Genomic DNA, 16,482 nt, shown 5'->3' with positions numbered 1-16,482 from the left:
CATAGTGCTCGAGCAGCTTAACTCCTGGTGAAAGCAGTAACCTTCGCCACTATGAGGGTAGCGGTTTGGAAACCCCTCCCAGTCCAACAAGCCCACAGTCCATGAGGCAGGGCTAGGTCATGACGCACACGTATTATCTGTGTTTACCCATGACAACAAAAATCAGTATTAGGGATCCAGACATCAGTAAGGGGACACTCAGGACATGGGTGCACGTCCATTACCATATATAGGACTTTTCCATCCCAACAAACTTTAATTGATGTGTAGGGAAGCCCAGAGTTGGCATTAGGTAACAATTAGGGTAGGAGCTGATGAGGTAACATCTTAATAAGATTCAAATGTTCTTTGTCCATACAACAAAATGTTTCCTTTTCAAAAGTTAGTTTTTTTCTTTTTACAGTTAAAGGAGCTCCAGCTGCTTTCAGAATTTGCTCACAATCTTCAATAATTGGTAAATGTCTGAATTCTAAGTCTTGATGAGCTAGGCTGTTAACTAAAGGCACTGAAGGTTGTAGTGATGTACGTGCAGCCACACACCTGGCATGAAATAGATTGGCTTTTTCGTGGACATGTTCCAGAACTCAGCATGCAAAGGCTGACCGGTCTACGCTGGTGCCTCTAGAATCCTTTTTGCACTGCTCTCTTGAGTTTGCTTAACACCATGGGAACTATCTGTATTGAAGCAAATGCATAGATACATTTTCACTCCTCCTCAGAAAGGCAAGACTGCAACTGGAGCCCTTAGTTTTGTAAACATATAAAGGGCTAATTTTAAGTCAAATGAAAGAGCCTTGAACTGTTAACAGTGAACTGCAATCATGAATCTGAGGAACCTTCAGTACCTAACATGAATTCGGATGTTGAAAAAGAAATCCTCTAAACCTAGAGATAAAGTATTCTCCTTTTTTGAGAAAAAGGATAATGTCTTGCAGTTTAATGATGTCAAAACCCTGTTTTTTTATGAATTTGTTTGGATTCCTTTGGTCTAAACTGTTCACCATTCTCCCCAAAAAAAATTAATATGAGAAAGAATCTTGATAATACCTTCAAGATTCTTTCTCATATTAAATTTTTTTGGGGAGAATGGTGAACAGTTTAGACCAAAGGAATCCGAACAAATTCATTAAAAAAAAATCGGTTAGATATGCTTATCTATGATGTCTTAAAGACGGAAATGTTCTAAAATGTAATGCTGTAGAAATCTTCAGTTGGAGACAACTCTCAAGAGGGTTCCTCATATTGAATGTCCAGTAGAAAAGCTGGGATTTGGAGGTCTCAGACAGGGTAATAGCTAAAGGTTCTGGTCTTTAGCTGAATTTGGGTCATTTACAATGATATCAATGGGCTGTAAATAGTCTATGTAAAATTCTATGTTATTGAGTTTAAATGTATACTACTATGTTAACATTGTTTGCCAGAAGTTCCAAGCCTGACAACAAGGACTAATTGTAGCATGTATGTTAACCTATGAAAGATACAATGCTGGGGAAACGTCAATATGAAAATAAGTGTTATGGGGAAAACAAACACTGACAGAAGCACAGATTACTTCTACAGAATGGCATACTATACCAAGATTGTACAGAAGTCATTGATTAATTGAATTTGGCTCTACATGCAAAGGGGTGAGCCTGCTCGTTTCTTAAATAGGCAGCAGTAAATGTAGACACCAACTCAGCTTAAGAGCCAATGCCAATATGAAGAAATGTGAATAAAAACTTTAGATTCCACACATTTAAGGGAAAGGGCTTCACTGCATCAAAATAACGAGTTACTTACCTTCGGTAACGATGTACCTGGTAGAAAGACAGTCTAGCCGCAGATTCCTTAACTTAAAATATCCACAGGCGTCAGACTGGATCCGGAAATCTTTTTTGCCGCTGCACATTTGCGCGTCGGGGGATGGCGCCGCATGGCTCTGCCCTGACGTCGTCCACGGATGTGACGTCAGCGGAGCCATATAAGTCCCTCTCAGCACTCTGACTTCAGTTTTCTTCTGAGAAACTTTTCTGCGCCACAACACGGAGCCACCATCAAAAACTGTGAGAGTATGGGAACAGTGTGCGAAGAAGATGGAAAAAATAAAAGAAATCGAATGGTTAGAAACATCACCATAAAGGACAGTGCCAGGCACTGTATACTGAAAATCAGTGAAGGGAAAGAGCAGAGCACAGATCTGAGAAGCAACCCTGCAAAAGCCAAGGCTAAACCCTCCCTGGAGGCAGAAGAAGTTGTGGAAAAACATCATGGCAGACGACAGAAAGTCTGCAACCACAATATATAACCGTGAATGGCAACAAGTCCGGAACACATGAGTAATGACAATCCAGCCCACAGGTCGGCACCACCAAGGGACATCGTATCAACTGTAAGAGACCTATAGACTGAGGCAGAGCCAAATAGACCTCAAACCAATGGACTGCAGGGGAGGTAAATGACCCCAAGGCAATTTAGAAGGGGGGAGGGAAGAAGAACATGAGTAAGCCCCCACTGGACGACCCAGGGCGTAGGGATGAAAAAGGCACATGAGCATAGCCCCAATCACGAGAATGAGTGGAGTAGTGCAAGCAAAACAGAATGGAGCATCCTGCCGAGGGGAGAAGTGAAAGATGTCACCCCGCAGAAAGACAAAGCCACCCGGAGTAAGGCGAATGCAGAAAACCCAACCTGAAAAGGTCCTCGCAGAACGGGGAGGATGGGCGAGCGTTAAGGAATCTGCAGCTAGACTGTGTCTCTACCAGATAAATCGTTACCGAAAGTAAGTAACTCGTTCATCTGATAGAGACATCTAGCCGCAGATTCCTTAACTTAGAATAGATACCAAAGCTATACCCATAGAGGAGGCGGGTCTGCGACTGAACCCCACCAAGTTCCAGAGAGAACTTAGCCATCAAAAGGTGACTAAACACAGTGGGGACAGCAATGCTAGAGCAGCCAACACCAGACCATGAAGCTCTGAAAAGAGCAGAAAACAATGGGAGGCAAGGGCACCACAAGCCGGAAAGAACAGCACGAAAACCCCCGTATGTATAGCGGGTTGAGAGAAATAAAGCACAGAGCCAGAATGCCAGTGCGGAAGTGAGAGTTTATAGCTTTGTAAAAGAAGATGAACTGAGCCTAGGGTCCGATGGATCTGCAGGACCTGATGTGTCTACAGGAAGCAAGACCCAGACAGAGGGCAAAATGGTATGACAGAGTCAGCGCATACCTGTTGAGCATGCACAACAGTGGAAAAAAGCACTGTTGAACCTGCACCAGCTAAGATACGTGGGGCAGCATTGGTACGATGCCGACCCATGGCCAGACAGTGCTGGCATCACCAGAAACACAAGACCCTCCTGTGTGCAGTCGCTCCTTCACAAAAGACATGTGAGAGGGCGGACGGCAACAAGCAGAGGCAACCAGAACAGGACCACAGTAAGACTGGTATTCATGTGGAAGACAGGAATACACATAAGCATACAGTGCGGGTGCCAGAACCACACCAAGTATAGGGAAATCCCCATGTAGGGTAGCGTGAGCAGGCTAGATGCGAAGGACGCATCACCAGGTAGGCAACCAGCAAAAATGGGGCTCCGGTAAGCTGGGGACACAAACAAGAGCTCGCACCATGAGCAGACAGGGGCGAAGACCACGGACACCACAGCAAGGAACCTTGCATGCATGACCCCGCTGTGGGAATATCACAAGGCAGATATATATTAGGAAAGTTACACATCTAAAAAAGATGTGTGGCATAAAACAAGACAAGGGTACGCCATAAGTACCAACAGTCATGTTGAAGTAGAGTTGGACAGAACAATATCCAGATCCGTAAGCGACATCAGCCACTCGTCCGGGAGGAGCAACGGTCCCCCGCGAGACAGATGAGGAGATGGAGCAGGACACGAAAGTGGAAACAGTCAGGACTAACGTAATGGTCTAGGGGTGTACAGACAAGACCAACCAAGACAACGAGTATCCTGAAGAGAACACTTCCACTGAAAGTATTACAGCAAGAACCCTAAGTAGAAGCGTGAGAAACACCTGCGCGGAAAGCAGCAGGGAAATGGGAAAACTCCTGCTTAGGAAGTGCCCAGAAAATGAGGGCACAAGGCAGTGTACAGCCTAGACGTACGTGGCGAAGACACCACGCCTACAGACAAGTCCAGACAGAGCTGAAGTACGAGAAAGTACTACCCATCCCAGAGAGTGGAGGGTAGAACCAGTCACAGCAGAAGCGGAAGAAAGAATGCAGGCACCCCATGACAACGAACATGCCAGGGTGCACCCTCACAACGCGCACTGAAGAGTCGTGCCGCGCAGCTCTGCGTATCTGGTGCCGCACCACCAGGCTCTGCCCTGGTACTAAACAATGGCAGGACGTCAACCGCGGAAGAACTGTGCCGGAACGGAACAGAACAAGGTGGCCCAAGGGACAGTGGCTGGCGAAAAGAAGAGCAGCCGGAATGGCACACAAAGCTGGTCGGAATGGCACACAAAGCTGGTCGGAATGGCACACAAAGCTGGCTCGGAATGGCACACAAAGCTGGTCGGAATGGCACACAAAGCAGGCTCGGAATGGCACACAAAGCTGGGAAAGGCAATACGAGTCTTGAAGATCGAGGAAGAATGTATGCCGCGGCAGGACATCCCCTGAGCACATGGAAGAAAGCCATTAATAGACAAGTGAGCGAAATTTCCTTCAACCTTGACTACAAATCTCTTAGCCGAAGTCCACACCTGATCTCACTAAATGACTCATACAGCGCAGGAGCAGCACAACCCTACTTAAGTGAGTCTCTCACAATTCAGACCCGAAGCAAAATTTTATATATGAGGCTGACCATGCTGGGGATAGCTGACTTCAATCCCGTTTGGGCTCGAAAAGGGGAATCCATAACTTGCAGATTGTGCACCTACAAGAAGGAATCCTGTCTGCACCTTCTCTGTTGCTGCCCAAACCTCAACAATGATCGACGGCGACTGCTGCACCCAATTTGCCTCAGCAAGAACATAAAGTCTTGTAGCGAAGCATCAGTATTATGTCTGTCCAATACCAGCAGAATGATCTTGGCAAGACTGGCGAAATTCATCCACGAAATCAGGCTGGCCTTAAAAGCTGTGGGCGACAGTGAACAGGATCCACCCACACAGCACCATTGACAGTGTCCCATCTGCACGTCCCCTACCAAGAAAGCAATGCACCTAGTAAGATACTTAACGCACCATTGAGAGTAGCTTATGCGCTCACCTGCAATAGACTAACTTCAAGGCACATAAGTTGGGCAATGGATAATCATGCGGGACTCAGTCACTTGAACAAAAATATTTCATGCAAGTAAATGATGTAACCAATCACAGTCCCGAATTTAGCATTAGCTTTTAACTTCAGCTTTTTAAGTATTTATCCTTTTCTATATATAAGAATCTGTTTCATTGTTGATTTTACTGTAATGATTTTAATTAATTATACAGTTAATAAAAATTGATTGATTGAAGAGCAGCCGACAAAGACTACCACAGTGAAGCTGAAAAACACCCCTGGGATAGGCAGGCGAGGCAGAATTCTCGCGGCAGTGAACCTCTACAGATGCATGGAAGTGCTACAGGGCCAACCGTAGACCCCAACGGAAAGTGCAATAGAGCAACGCCAACCTGTGGGTTGCATAACAGCAGAAAGAGGACAGATTGATCCACAGAAGAACCTCTGCGAGGAAGACTCCACAGGAGCCTACCAAGCCTTCCTTGTAGGAAGGCAGCTAAACAATAGCCAGCAAATACCCCACATAAGGTAAGTCTTAACCCCGGCAAGGGGGCTCCTCTTCAGACAAGCTCACAGACAGAGGACTGAAAGGAAAGCAGAACCAGCTGACCAGCCGTACTTAACAAAGCCAAACATGGTGGAGTGGCCGCACAGACCATCTGGGTATTAATTCATGAACCCAGGCCCTAAAACAAGCAAGGCAATGCTGCCTACGCACAAGAAAAAGCAATACAAAGTCATACAACGTATGAAAAAGATAGGCCTCAAGGACTAGAAAGCCAGGCCGCAAGAGCCAAAAAATCACGGGAGACCAGACATGAGACGGAAGAACGCTGAATCTTCGCAACAGTCAAAAAGGTCCACGCCATTGAATGGCAGATCCTGAAGAGTCTCCCGAACATTGTCGTAAAAAGGACCATCGTGCAGCCAAGCATAGCGAAGCGAAGCAAAGCAACCGACCGGGCCATTGCCCTACCCACAGAGTCAGTAACGACCAGGGCGAATCAAATGGAAAATTGTGCTATTCCAAGGCCATCAAGAAGAAGGCGATGTAAGTCAGCCCGAGGCCCTTCTGGGATGGAAGGAAGAAGCTGCTCAACTAAGTCCCAAAGGGCAAAGGAAGCACGTGCAAACACGTAAGAAGTGTTTAGGGCACGGATGCCCACACTGGCGGACGCAAAAATGTGGCGATCACATGTCTCAAGCCACCGAGACTCCCTAGTGGGAGGTAGCAACGGTGGAGCGGGAGAAGGCTGGAAGGAAAAAGCTGCCTGGACAACCAGACCCTGAGCTCTAGGGTGAAGGGACAAGCAGACAGGATCGTCTGGAGCCGGTTGATGCCAGCGTGCAATGGCCCGATCAACAGGGTCACCAAAGGAGGGCCGTGCCGAGGTACCAAGCAGGATATCAAACAAAGACCCACCAAGGGGCAGCAAAGGCTCGCGTCCACAGGCTCCAGGTGGAGGAGATCCAGTAAAGCAGTGTTTCCCAATCTGTGGTCCGCGGACCCCCAGGGGTCCCTGACACATTCCCAGGGGGTCCGCAGGCAGCAGTTTTAAAAACACTGCAAAGTATCTTGTTTAATTAGCAGTTTTCAAAGAACAATAAAAGTGTCAAGAAGATAACTGCATTGATTAATGTATCTGCTGGAGAGAGATGAGAGGTCTGTCCAGTGGCAGCTTTGACTTCTCTAATGTAGGTAGCACGTGCAACGCTGCAGAAGACAGATGTGCCCGGTCCTGAGAAAGCACTAGAGACAGGCTTCATTTCTTAGAGCTGCCTAGGGCTCCTGTGGTAAACAATATGAAGTTTATTTCAACCAGAAATGTTATTTTTAATGGCATTGTCTTGAAAATGTGCTTCTGATAAGTTGTTTTATTTTTGGATCAACGTCGCCCCCTTTTTAGCCCAGCTCCTGGTGCCAAGGAGAGAGGATGTTGGGTAAGGGCCAGAGATGCCAACATAGGAGCTGGGAAAAAGGTTCGAGCCTCTGCGTTGGCTGAACATCCTGTGATTTCAGGCAAATCACTTAACCTCCCAGTGCCTACCAAAAATGAATTTGTCATTGTGTGACATAAGTGGCGCTCATGTAAATGGTCTGATACCTTTGGGTCGAGGTTACCTTTAAAAAACTGCAAAAGGTAAACGTGCATTGGGTACAAATCTGGCCTCGCTTTAGGCCCTTCCACGTGACTCCGAAGGTGCTCAGAAAATTACAGTAGGGCTCACTCCCACCCTGGCACAGGCAGCTCAAAGCTGTAATCCTCATGGGCGCAATTTTGGAGTGGGGGCCAGCTGAAGTGGACAGATCCACAAAATGCACCTGCCCGATCCCAAGGAAGCAGACATGCCTAATCTGATGGCGCTCCCCAGCTAGGACTTCTGGATGAAACAATTTGGGGTTAATGTCCGTTACATAAAGTTTATATTTGATTGTCCTTCATTTGTGTTTAACAAGTGTTTAAGCATTTGGTACAGATTTAGGTCAAATCTCCTCTCACTACCCCATTCAAGCCATGTAGTGTTTCTTAGCTCTGGGGCTCCACTTGGTAAACACTTGTCTTGGGTTCAAATTGCAGCTGTTTTATACATGAATCCCTGACCCCAGCAGAGCGCAAGAACAGGATGTGCCCAGGGAGGCAAATCCAGTGACTTTTTCCAGACTTGTCGCAATACTGTTCTGCGCTTTTGCTACAACTTTAAAAGCAAAAGAACCTGAACACGGGAGGGGCGGCCTTTTTCAATTCTCGCTTAGGGTGGCAAAACATCTAGAAACGGCCCTGGCACAGAGGGTTAATAAGCCTACTGCAAAGAAAGTGTACCATGCATTAAAAAAATAGTATTTTATATGCATAGGTCAGGGGGTTACTGCTTTTGTCAGAGAGATTCTTTTGTTACTGTGCTGTTCATAAGTGACAATCGTAATCTAGCACAGTGACCTATAAACTGTCATCAAACAGCTGCTTGCAAACTGCAACGTACAAGTTTGTGACATATGTTTTTTCCTAGTCTTTCATTATCCCGATGCTGCTAAAAAGGTTTATGTGGGTGGAAATACATTTTTATTGTTAAAGTCAATGCTAACCACTGTGCTATGTTCTGAATCCTCCTGAGTTTGTGCTTCTCCATACCAAGCACTCTTTAAAAATGCCTACCAGTATGGATGGCCTGTGAACCCTACACATTGTAGTCGCCTGTGCCTGATGTAACATTTTCTATACACTGATTTACATGTATGATTCACTGTATCTATATATGGGTGATGTACAGTGCTCTGACATCCTACAATGGTATGAGAGATGCTATAAGACAAATGAAATATATGTGACAGAGGGGCTATGGAGAGATGAGAGGCACTGTTGGAGGGTAAGCATGGGCGGAAAATCCGTTACGCTCACGGATTTTGCGGATTTTCGGTAAATTCGCAATCCGCGAACTCCCGCGAATTTACCGAGAATTCGCGAATCCGCGAGCGGCGGATTTTTCCGGGGGCAAAAGTTCAAAACTTGAAGCCTGGCCTGTTGTAACTATTTTAGGATGGCGCCGGCAAGCTGCCAGCGCCATCCTAAAATAGTTACTAAGTTAGCTTCAACAGGAAGCTCTAATAGATAAAATAAAGCAGGTGCTCGATTTTATCTATTAGAGCTTCCTGTTGAAGCTAACTTAGTAACTATTTTAGGATGGCGCTGGCAGCTTGCCGGCGCCATCCTAAAATATTTACCATGCCCTTCCTGTGACTTCTACAGCACACTCAAGGGACCCCTGCGCCCTTCGGGGCGATTGCATAGTAACACACACATGGTCGCTCGAACTAGTTGATGCTCAAATTCATTGACTCATTCATTAGCCCAAAAACAATCATGAGCGTCTTCGAGGCTGGACAGGTGTGCCTCTTCCCAAATCTACCGTGGAAAGTCAGCTGTGATGCTGGGTAGAGGCCTTTGCAGCCTTGACTTTCATGAGCGCAATCCCCGTGCTGTTCCTGTGACCAGGAGCTTCTTTTTCTTCATATTATTGTGTTCGCACGGGTTGCTGCAAGTTCGCACGCGTTTTGTACAATTTCGCAATTTGCGAAATTGTACAAAACCCTCGCGAACTTGCAGAAACCCGTGCGAACATAAAAAAAAAATCCGCAAATTCGCGAGAATTCGCGGATTTTGCGGATTGCGAGTTCGCAAATCCGCAAAATCCGCGAACGCGAGATCCGCAAAATTCGCCCATGCTTATTGGAGGGGGATAGTGAGGGAATAATTGAAGAACCCCGAGAAAGATTATCGTATTCTGGTGCATATTCAGGTCTTCATTTACTATTCTTTTAAAAGATAATATAATTCAATATATAATGATAATTGTGTTATAGACTGCACCATTGTTTCCTAAATGTTTTGGGGGGAGAGCCTCCCAAAGCCTCCTTTGTAGTGGTCACTCAGGCTCACTACCTGCACTTGGTCTGCACCGTATGGGGACTGGTCTGAAATCATTTGTCAGGGCTGCTTTTGGTTTCCAGGCTGGCCCTGGCAGAGCAGGAGCCTCGTACTGCAAAATAAAACCAACCATTGAAAAGTTAGTCACGGAGATGCAGCACCAACCTTCCCATGAACTTTTTTGTTTTCTTGCAAATTCTTTCAATAAAAAATAAGCCAGAAGTGGTGGAGTGTGTCGTTAGCCTCCTTGGCTTAACAACACACTTCGCCATTTCAAAATCGCAGGGCTGCACCATATTTACAAGAATACGATGCAGCCCTGCGTTTCCCCTGCGCTGGCGCTACACTTAACAGGGGAAGATAGTTTATGTACAGGAAGGTCCCCCTTCCTGCACATAAACAATCTTGAAATGTCGTTTTGTCACTTCTGTGTGCTGCTTAATGCAGTACACCAGGAAGTTACAATTTTTTTTTTTTTTAAAGATTGTTGATTGTGCAGGAAGGGTTACCTTCCTGAACATAAACAAACCAAGGCGTTTTGCAAAAACGAGGAGAAATAAAGCATTTCTCCTTGTTTCACCAAGTTAAGACCAGGTTTTCCCTGGTCTTAATTTTGGCGCTGCCTCCCATTTATGCTGCCCTTGTAAATAGGGGACAGTGTCAAAATCAATGGGTGTTGCAGGGGAAACACCTACCGCAACACCCAGTGCCCACCCCATTTGACGCTTAGCATTGGGTGAAAGGGGGTCTTATTTACAAGGCACCGTTAAGCCATGTTAAGTGGCTTAACGCTGCCTTGTAAATAAGGCGAGGCCCCTATCAGCACGGGAACGTCGCAAAAAGTGATGGTCCAATGGTGATAAGGCTTGTAAATATGCCCCTAAAAGCATTAGTAATTAGATGTATTAGTTTTGTGTGCACACGTGTTTATTTTTTTTCGAATTACTGTTTTAATGTTTGAAATTTAAATCCTACAAATTGCTTGGGGGTCCCCGGCTTCCAGTGGTGACTCAATGGGGGTCCTCAGGAGTCAAAAGTTTGGGAACCAATGCAGTAAAGGATCAGAGGGCAAGGAAACCACAGGGGGCTGCAAGTAAGGTATATCCGCAACCCTGCGAACAGCCCTCACGAAATCCGCACTAGCCTCTGTCACCATTCTGGGGGGCGACAATAAACCATCAGTCGGGGAGGTTGGAGGCTAACTCGTCCACCAGACAGTAAAGGTGGAGGAGCCTGAGGGGGGGCGGAGCTTGCTCGGGAGTGCAATGGCCGCTTAGTCCTGAAGCTCCCGCGAGCCACCAAGTGATCAGACGATGTATCCTGCAGCCGAGGCAATCTACAGCAGCGCAAGTGCTCCCGAAGCTTTGTTGGGGACCCGGGGGCGCTACGTTGTCCTGGGTCTGTGACAGCCGCGACACCCAGGAGGCAGAAGGAGGCGAGGAGGCACACCGCGGCCGGGCCGCGAATCCCCGGCCCACAGTAGCCTCGGCGGCCTGGCTACGTGACGTGCGGCCCTAGGGGGGTACCTGACCCCGGAGGTGGACGGAGCGGCAGAGATCGGGCAGCACGAAGAGCCACGCCAGCACCGGGGCAGAGCAACACATTGGAGTGGCTGCAGTGACTGCGAGCGGCCACAGAAGAGGAAGACGACGGATGGCCTCTGTGTGGCGAGATTGCCTGCAGGAGGTGCTGAGCGCAGTTGGAGCGCGATACCGGGGGAGACGGTGGCGGCGGCCTAGTACAGGCCCGGGCCCGGACAGAGGTGACGCCCTGGATGCCCTTGTAGCCACAACGACGTGGGAGAGCACCATAAGAAAGGTTTTTGGGCATCGGGCTGGCATTAAAGTGGAGGACTGCAGGCGGGGGACTCCAGGGGCACAGAGTAGCGAAGAGACTTTGGGCCTGTCCATTACGCCCACAGCTGTCCCAGAGAACCAATCATTGCAATGGATCAATTCTACCCCAAGGGACAATAATAAACACATCACTGCGCTTGGCGCTAAAAGGGACGCCATGTCGTATAGGATGGATAGAATGGTGGAACGCCTGGACAAGCACGCCGAACGTCTAGATATGTCCGAGATGCACCTCACGGTGGTGGAGGAGGCCCACACTACGTTAGACGCGGACCATAAGCAGCTGGGGAAAGTCATTCGTGTTCTGCAGGATAAGAAAGAGGACATTAAAGCGCGTTCTCGGCGCTTACGGAAACGACCGCCACGGGCAATATGGAGTTATTCATGGAGAAATTGCTTGTTTCTTTGCTGGAAGAAGGGGTTTTCCCGGCAATGTTCGTTGTGGAGAGGGCGCACAGGGCCCTGGGACCTCGTCCTCCGCCGGGCGTTCCTCCGCGCCCAATAATCACGAAATTGCTCAATTATCGAGATAGAGACGCTGCCCTGCGAGTGGCCAGGGAAAAGATTTTGAAGTACGAGGTGTGAAAAGCTGGCCTGATATATGATGCTCACTAGTTCTAGTGATCACCTTGTATCAGTCCAAACAACCCTTATGGTGATTGGTTCTAAGTCAACCTTATAGACCAGCTATCCTAATGGTAGCATGGACAAAGCAGTCTTAGGCTAAACTCTTTTGGCATGTGAAGCCAGCGGTTTTACCACATATAACCCCTTAAATACCAAGTGAAAGGACACCACACAGGTTGTTATGAAAATAAACAATATATTTATTAATAACATACACCTCTGAACTCTTTATGAGGTCAGAGGGCTAAGCACATGACAAGCCTCTTAGGAAAAATACGTTTAAGTTGCACGAATTACAATGGTGCCCTAGGGGCACGTCAAACCATACACTAAGTAAGTGGGTTGAGAAACTCGATAGAAGGAATGGAGCTGTCCAGAGGCTGTAGGATCGCTGGGACTACACTACCCTAACCTTAGGTAAGTAATAGGAGGCCCACGGGACGCGTGTGCAGAGTGTGAACTCACACGCGAGATGCGCAACAAAGTCAATGGACAGTACAAATTACGAAAAAGGTAAGTACGGACAGTTCTGACTAGTTAGGACTAAAACGTCCGGGAATCTGGACACTAGGAGAGTTGATCTACACTTGAGCACCGAGATGCTCTTGTTACCTCACCCACGGGCTGCGGGTGCATAGGTGTCAAAGTGTGTTGGGTTTCTGCATTGAAGTCTATGGAGCCTTGAAGAAAGATGCTGCAGGCGACCAGGAGGAAGCTGGCTGGAGTGATCCAAGGATGGATCAAGGAAGATGAAGACCTGAAAGCAGAGGGGACAATGTTCAAAGTCACTAGCCAGTGACTGGAGTGGAACCAGGAAGGAACCAGATGCTGTTGTCGCGATCAGGTGAAGAGTGGACGCTGGACTCTGCAGCCACGTGGACCAGGAGGTGTCTTCGATGACCAGGATGGAGGTACGAGCTGTCCCACGCAGGCTCTCGCTGTCGGCGGTGTTGGTTCCGGATTCGGCTTCAGCAGGCCTTGGCAAAGGCAACCTACGCGGTGAGTGGAATCGGCGTCAGCTGTGTGGATTTCAAGGATCGTCATCTAGGAGGCCACTAGCCAGCCGGGGTGGTGCTAGCACCTCCCAAGGCAGGAAACCCTTTGTCCAGGCCTCCCTCGCTGGAAGGACTCCCAGCAGCAGGAGGTCAGATTTGTGTCTGTGGTGGCAGCATCCATTTTGTGATGCTGAGGGTCGAGTTAACTTTAACCGGGGTTCACAGTTACATACATGTTGTGTCCCAATAAAAGGGTGGAATGCACGGGGAGGAGTCGAGCCAGCGACCAAGATGGCCGCTTGAGCATCGGCTCCGCCGGCCGCCACATCCTGACCGACTATCTGGCACATTATCCTGAGCCCTGTCCCTACCATCGGGTGGGGGACCAGCGCCTGAGTCACTAGGCGAAATTCTGGTTCATTTGGTGGCCGCGGCGACCGAATATCGTCGTCGAGAAAATTGGGGCCTGTGGTCTCGGAGACCAGGGACCCGGCTCAGGAACCATCCGGGACAGAGTGCAACAACATCGGCCACAGAGACCGGAAGTGGCCGGACGGGTACTGCTTTGTCGCATTCGAGTCGCGACTGCGACGACGTGCGCCTCTCAACCTGACTTGGAGTTCGACCATCGCAGCACCAACCCATACTCGATTGAGGAGTGGTGGGTTTTGCCAGCATTTGCGTTTGAGATGGCATCGAGAGACTCTGAAAAGCCTCAACAGAAGACCTCAAAAACTAATTGACAGGTCCAGTCGAATCGCATCGATAAATATGCCATTTCCAAGGGGTCCCCCAGTGATGCGAAATGACCTCCGGCTGGAGGTACAGAAGGGGATTCGGTCAGTGACGACCCCACTATGAAGGACCTAATGGGGTCCAATCTTCCTTGGGCAAGATGGACACAAAACTGGACACTGTCGCAATTGAGGTGGGCCTTCTCAGGGCTGACCTCCCCAAAACTACCGAGAAGGTCAAGAACTTGGAGGTTAAAACAACAAGCCTTCTTGAGGACGTCTCCGAGCTCCAGAAGGAAGTGCGCGACCTCAAGGTGGCCCGGCACCAATTTGATAGCAAGCTCGATGAGTACGAGGGTCGGGCACGCCGCAATAATGTCCGCATTTTAGGGGTTCCGGAAAAATCCGAAGGGGCGACCCCGGACCTCTTTGTCGAGGACCTTATCCTGAACCATCTCAAGCCGAAGGGCCTTAGTAATTTTTTCACTGTGGAGAGGGCACACAGGATTACCGGAGGCCGCCCGAAGGTCGGGGCATCTTCGCTTCCCATCATTGCTCGGGTCTTGAACTTTCGTGATCGGGACGCCATCTTGCAAACGGCGAGGTCCACAGGTCCGTTGGCCTACGAGAACGCTTCGCTGTTGTTTTTTCCGGACTTCACACAGATGGTCCAGAGACAGCGACAAGGCTTTATGTCCATAAAGCGGCGGTTGAGAGACAGGGAATTGAAATACTCAATGCTGTATCCCACGAGATTGAGGATCGAACATGACGGAAAGACTTGGTTCTTTGATAACCCTGAGGTGGCCGCGGACTGGCTGGGCCGTGTGGAAGCATCGGACTCTGGGGCTCAGGCCCGAACAGATAGCGAAGAATAGCTATCACTGGTGCAGGGGGCCTGGTTGGGGCTGTTCGTTATTTCTCCCCCCCACCCCCCTTCTGGACAATTTTTCTCTATTATTTCATTTTGCTCGAGACTCTTTTTACATGTGATTGTTCCGGTTGGGGGGGACAATGGTTGGTTTGGGGTGGTTGGCCTGTTGTAAGGTCCTCCTCCGTTTTTTAGGTCGAGGTAATATCCTGTCTGCCGAAGGCAGACCGGAAGTCCGAGATTTAATGTTGTTTAGTGTGGATTATTTGTCCCGCCTCTTTTTTGCCTCTCTCCCATTGGCTGGCTTTTTAAACGGAGGCCAGCCATTGGGAGAGAGAGCCGTCCCTCCGAATAGGCTCCGTCTTTTTCGGATTCGGGGGCGTCAGTTTTGCTGTTCTTTAGACAGTGACGTCATCCGTAACTCAGGACAGCAAAACCACGCCCCCAAGTCCGAAAATGGCCGTTGTATTGTAAATGCCATTTTGCGCTGATCGTCTCTGCAAGAAGTCGCTGAGTACTTCTTCCGATGGTATGTATGCTTGCTTGCTTGTTTTTTGTCTCTTTTCCAGGTTTAACATGGCCCGTGTCGTAGCGTGCAGTGGTGTGCACCGCTGTGCACGAAGTGCTTCTGATGGTATGTATGCTGCTGTTTTGGGATTTTAGAGGTAAGCCATCTGATTTATTTTGCTCAGCTAATGTTGTTTTGTCTCTTTTCCAGGTTTAACATGGCCCGTGTCGTCCGCGTGCAGTGGTGTGCACCGCTGTGCACGAAGTGCTTCCGACGGTAGGTATGCTGCTGTTTTGGGATATTAGAGGTAAGCCATCTGCTTTATTTTGCTCAGCTAATGTTGTTTTGTCTCTTTTCCATGATTAACATGGCCCGTGACGTCTGCGTCCAGTGGTGTGCACAGCTGTGCACGAAGTGCTTCCGACAGTGGGTATGCTGCTGTTTTTGGATGTTAGAGGTAAGCCATCTGCTTTATTTTGCTCAGCTAATGTTGTTTTGTCTCTTTTCCAGGATTAACATGGCCTGTGATGTCTGCGTGCAGTGGTGTGCATAGCTGTGCACGAAGCAGGGGCGTAACAAACGCCCCCGCAGACCCCGCAGTGCGGGGGGGCCTCACTCTCTACAGTTAATGAAGGGGCCCCCAGGGATCCCCGGCCCCCTCAGCTCTTCTGAGAGCTGTGAGAGAGGTCTGCGCTGAAGCAAGCCTCTCTCTCTCTGCATTTGAAGCAGGTGCAGCCTGCTCGGAGCCCCTCGCCCCTCCCTCTGACTGAAGAGAAACAAAGTATCAATATACATTGTTTCTCTTCAGTCAGAGCCAGAGGCAGTCCCGGAAAGAGGATGGGGGCACCAGAGACAGCAGTCTCCACTGCTCCTCTGAGGCAGCACAGAGCCCAGCCCCCACTCTCTCCTCTCAACAAAGCACACCCCACAAGAAAAGAGAAGAGACAGGGACAAGGATGGGGTGGGGGGCCCACCCCACAAGAGAAGAGAAGAGACAGGGACAGGCCCCCATCCGAGAAGAGACAGGGACAAGGATGGGGTGGGGGGCTGTTGGACAGGCCACGTGAAGGGCTTGCTCCCTCCCCGCACGACCAGGCCCGAGCCTGGCTCTTCAGGTGTTACACGCAACAACCACCCGTTTCCCGTCTCATATGGGACCCCTGCCCCTGGACATCTCCCCATCATGGGCCCGATTCCCTACCGGCCCTCTCGCCCGGTC

The sequence above is a fragment of the Lissotriton vulgaris genome, chromosome 7 (assembly GCF_964263255.1).
Source record: "Lissotriton vulgaris chromosome 7, aLisVul1.2, whole genome shotgun sequence".
Taxonomy (NCBI): domain Eukaryota; kingdom Metazoa; phylum Chordata; class Amphibia; order Caudata; family Salamandridae; genus Lissotriton; species Lissotriton vulgaris.
Note: the sequence above shows the minus strand (reverse complement) of the source record.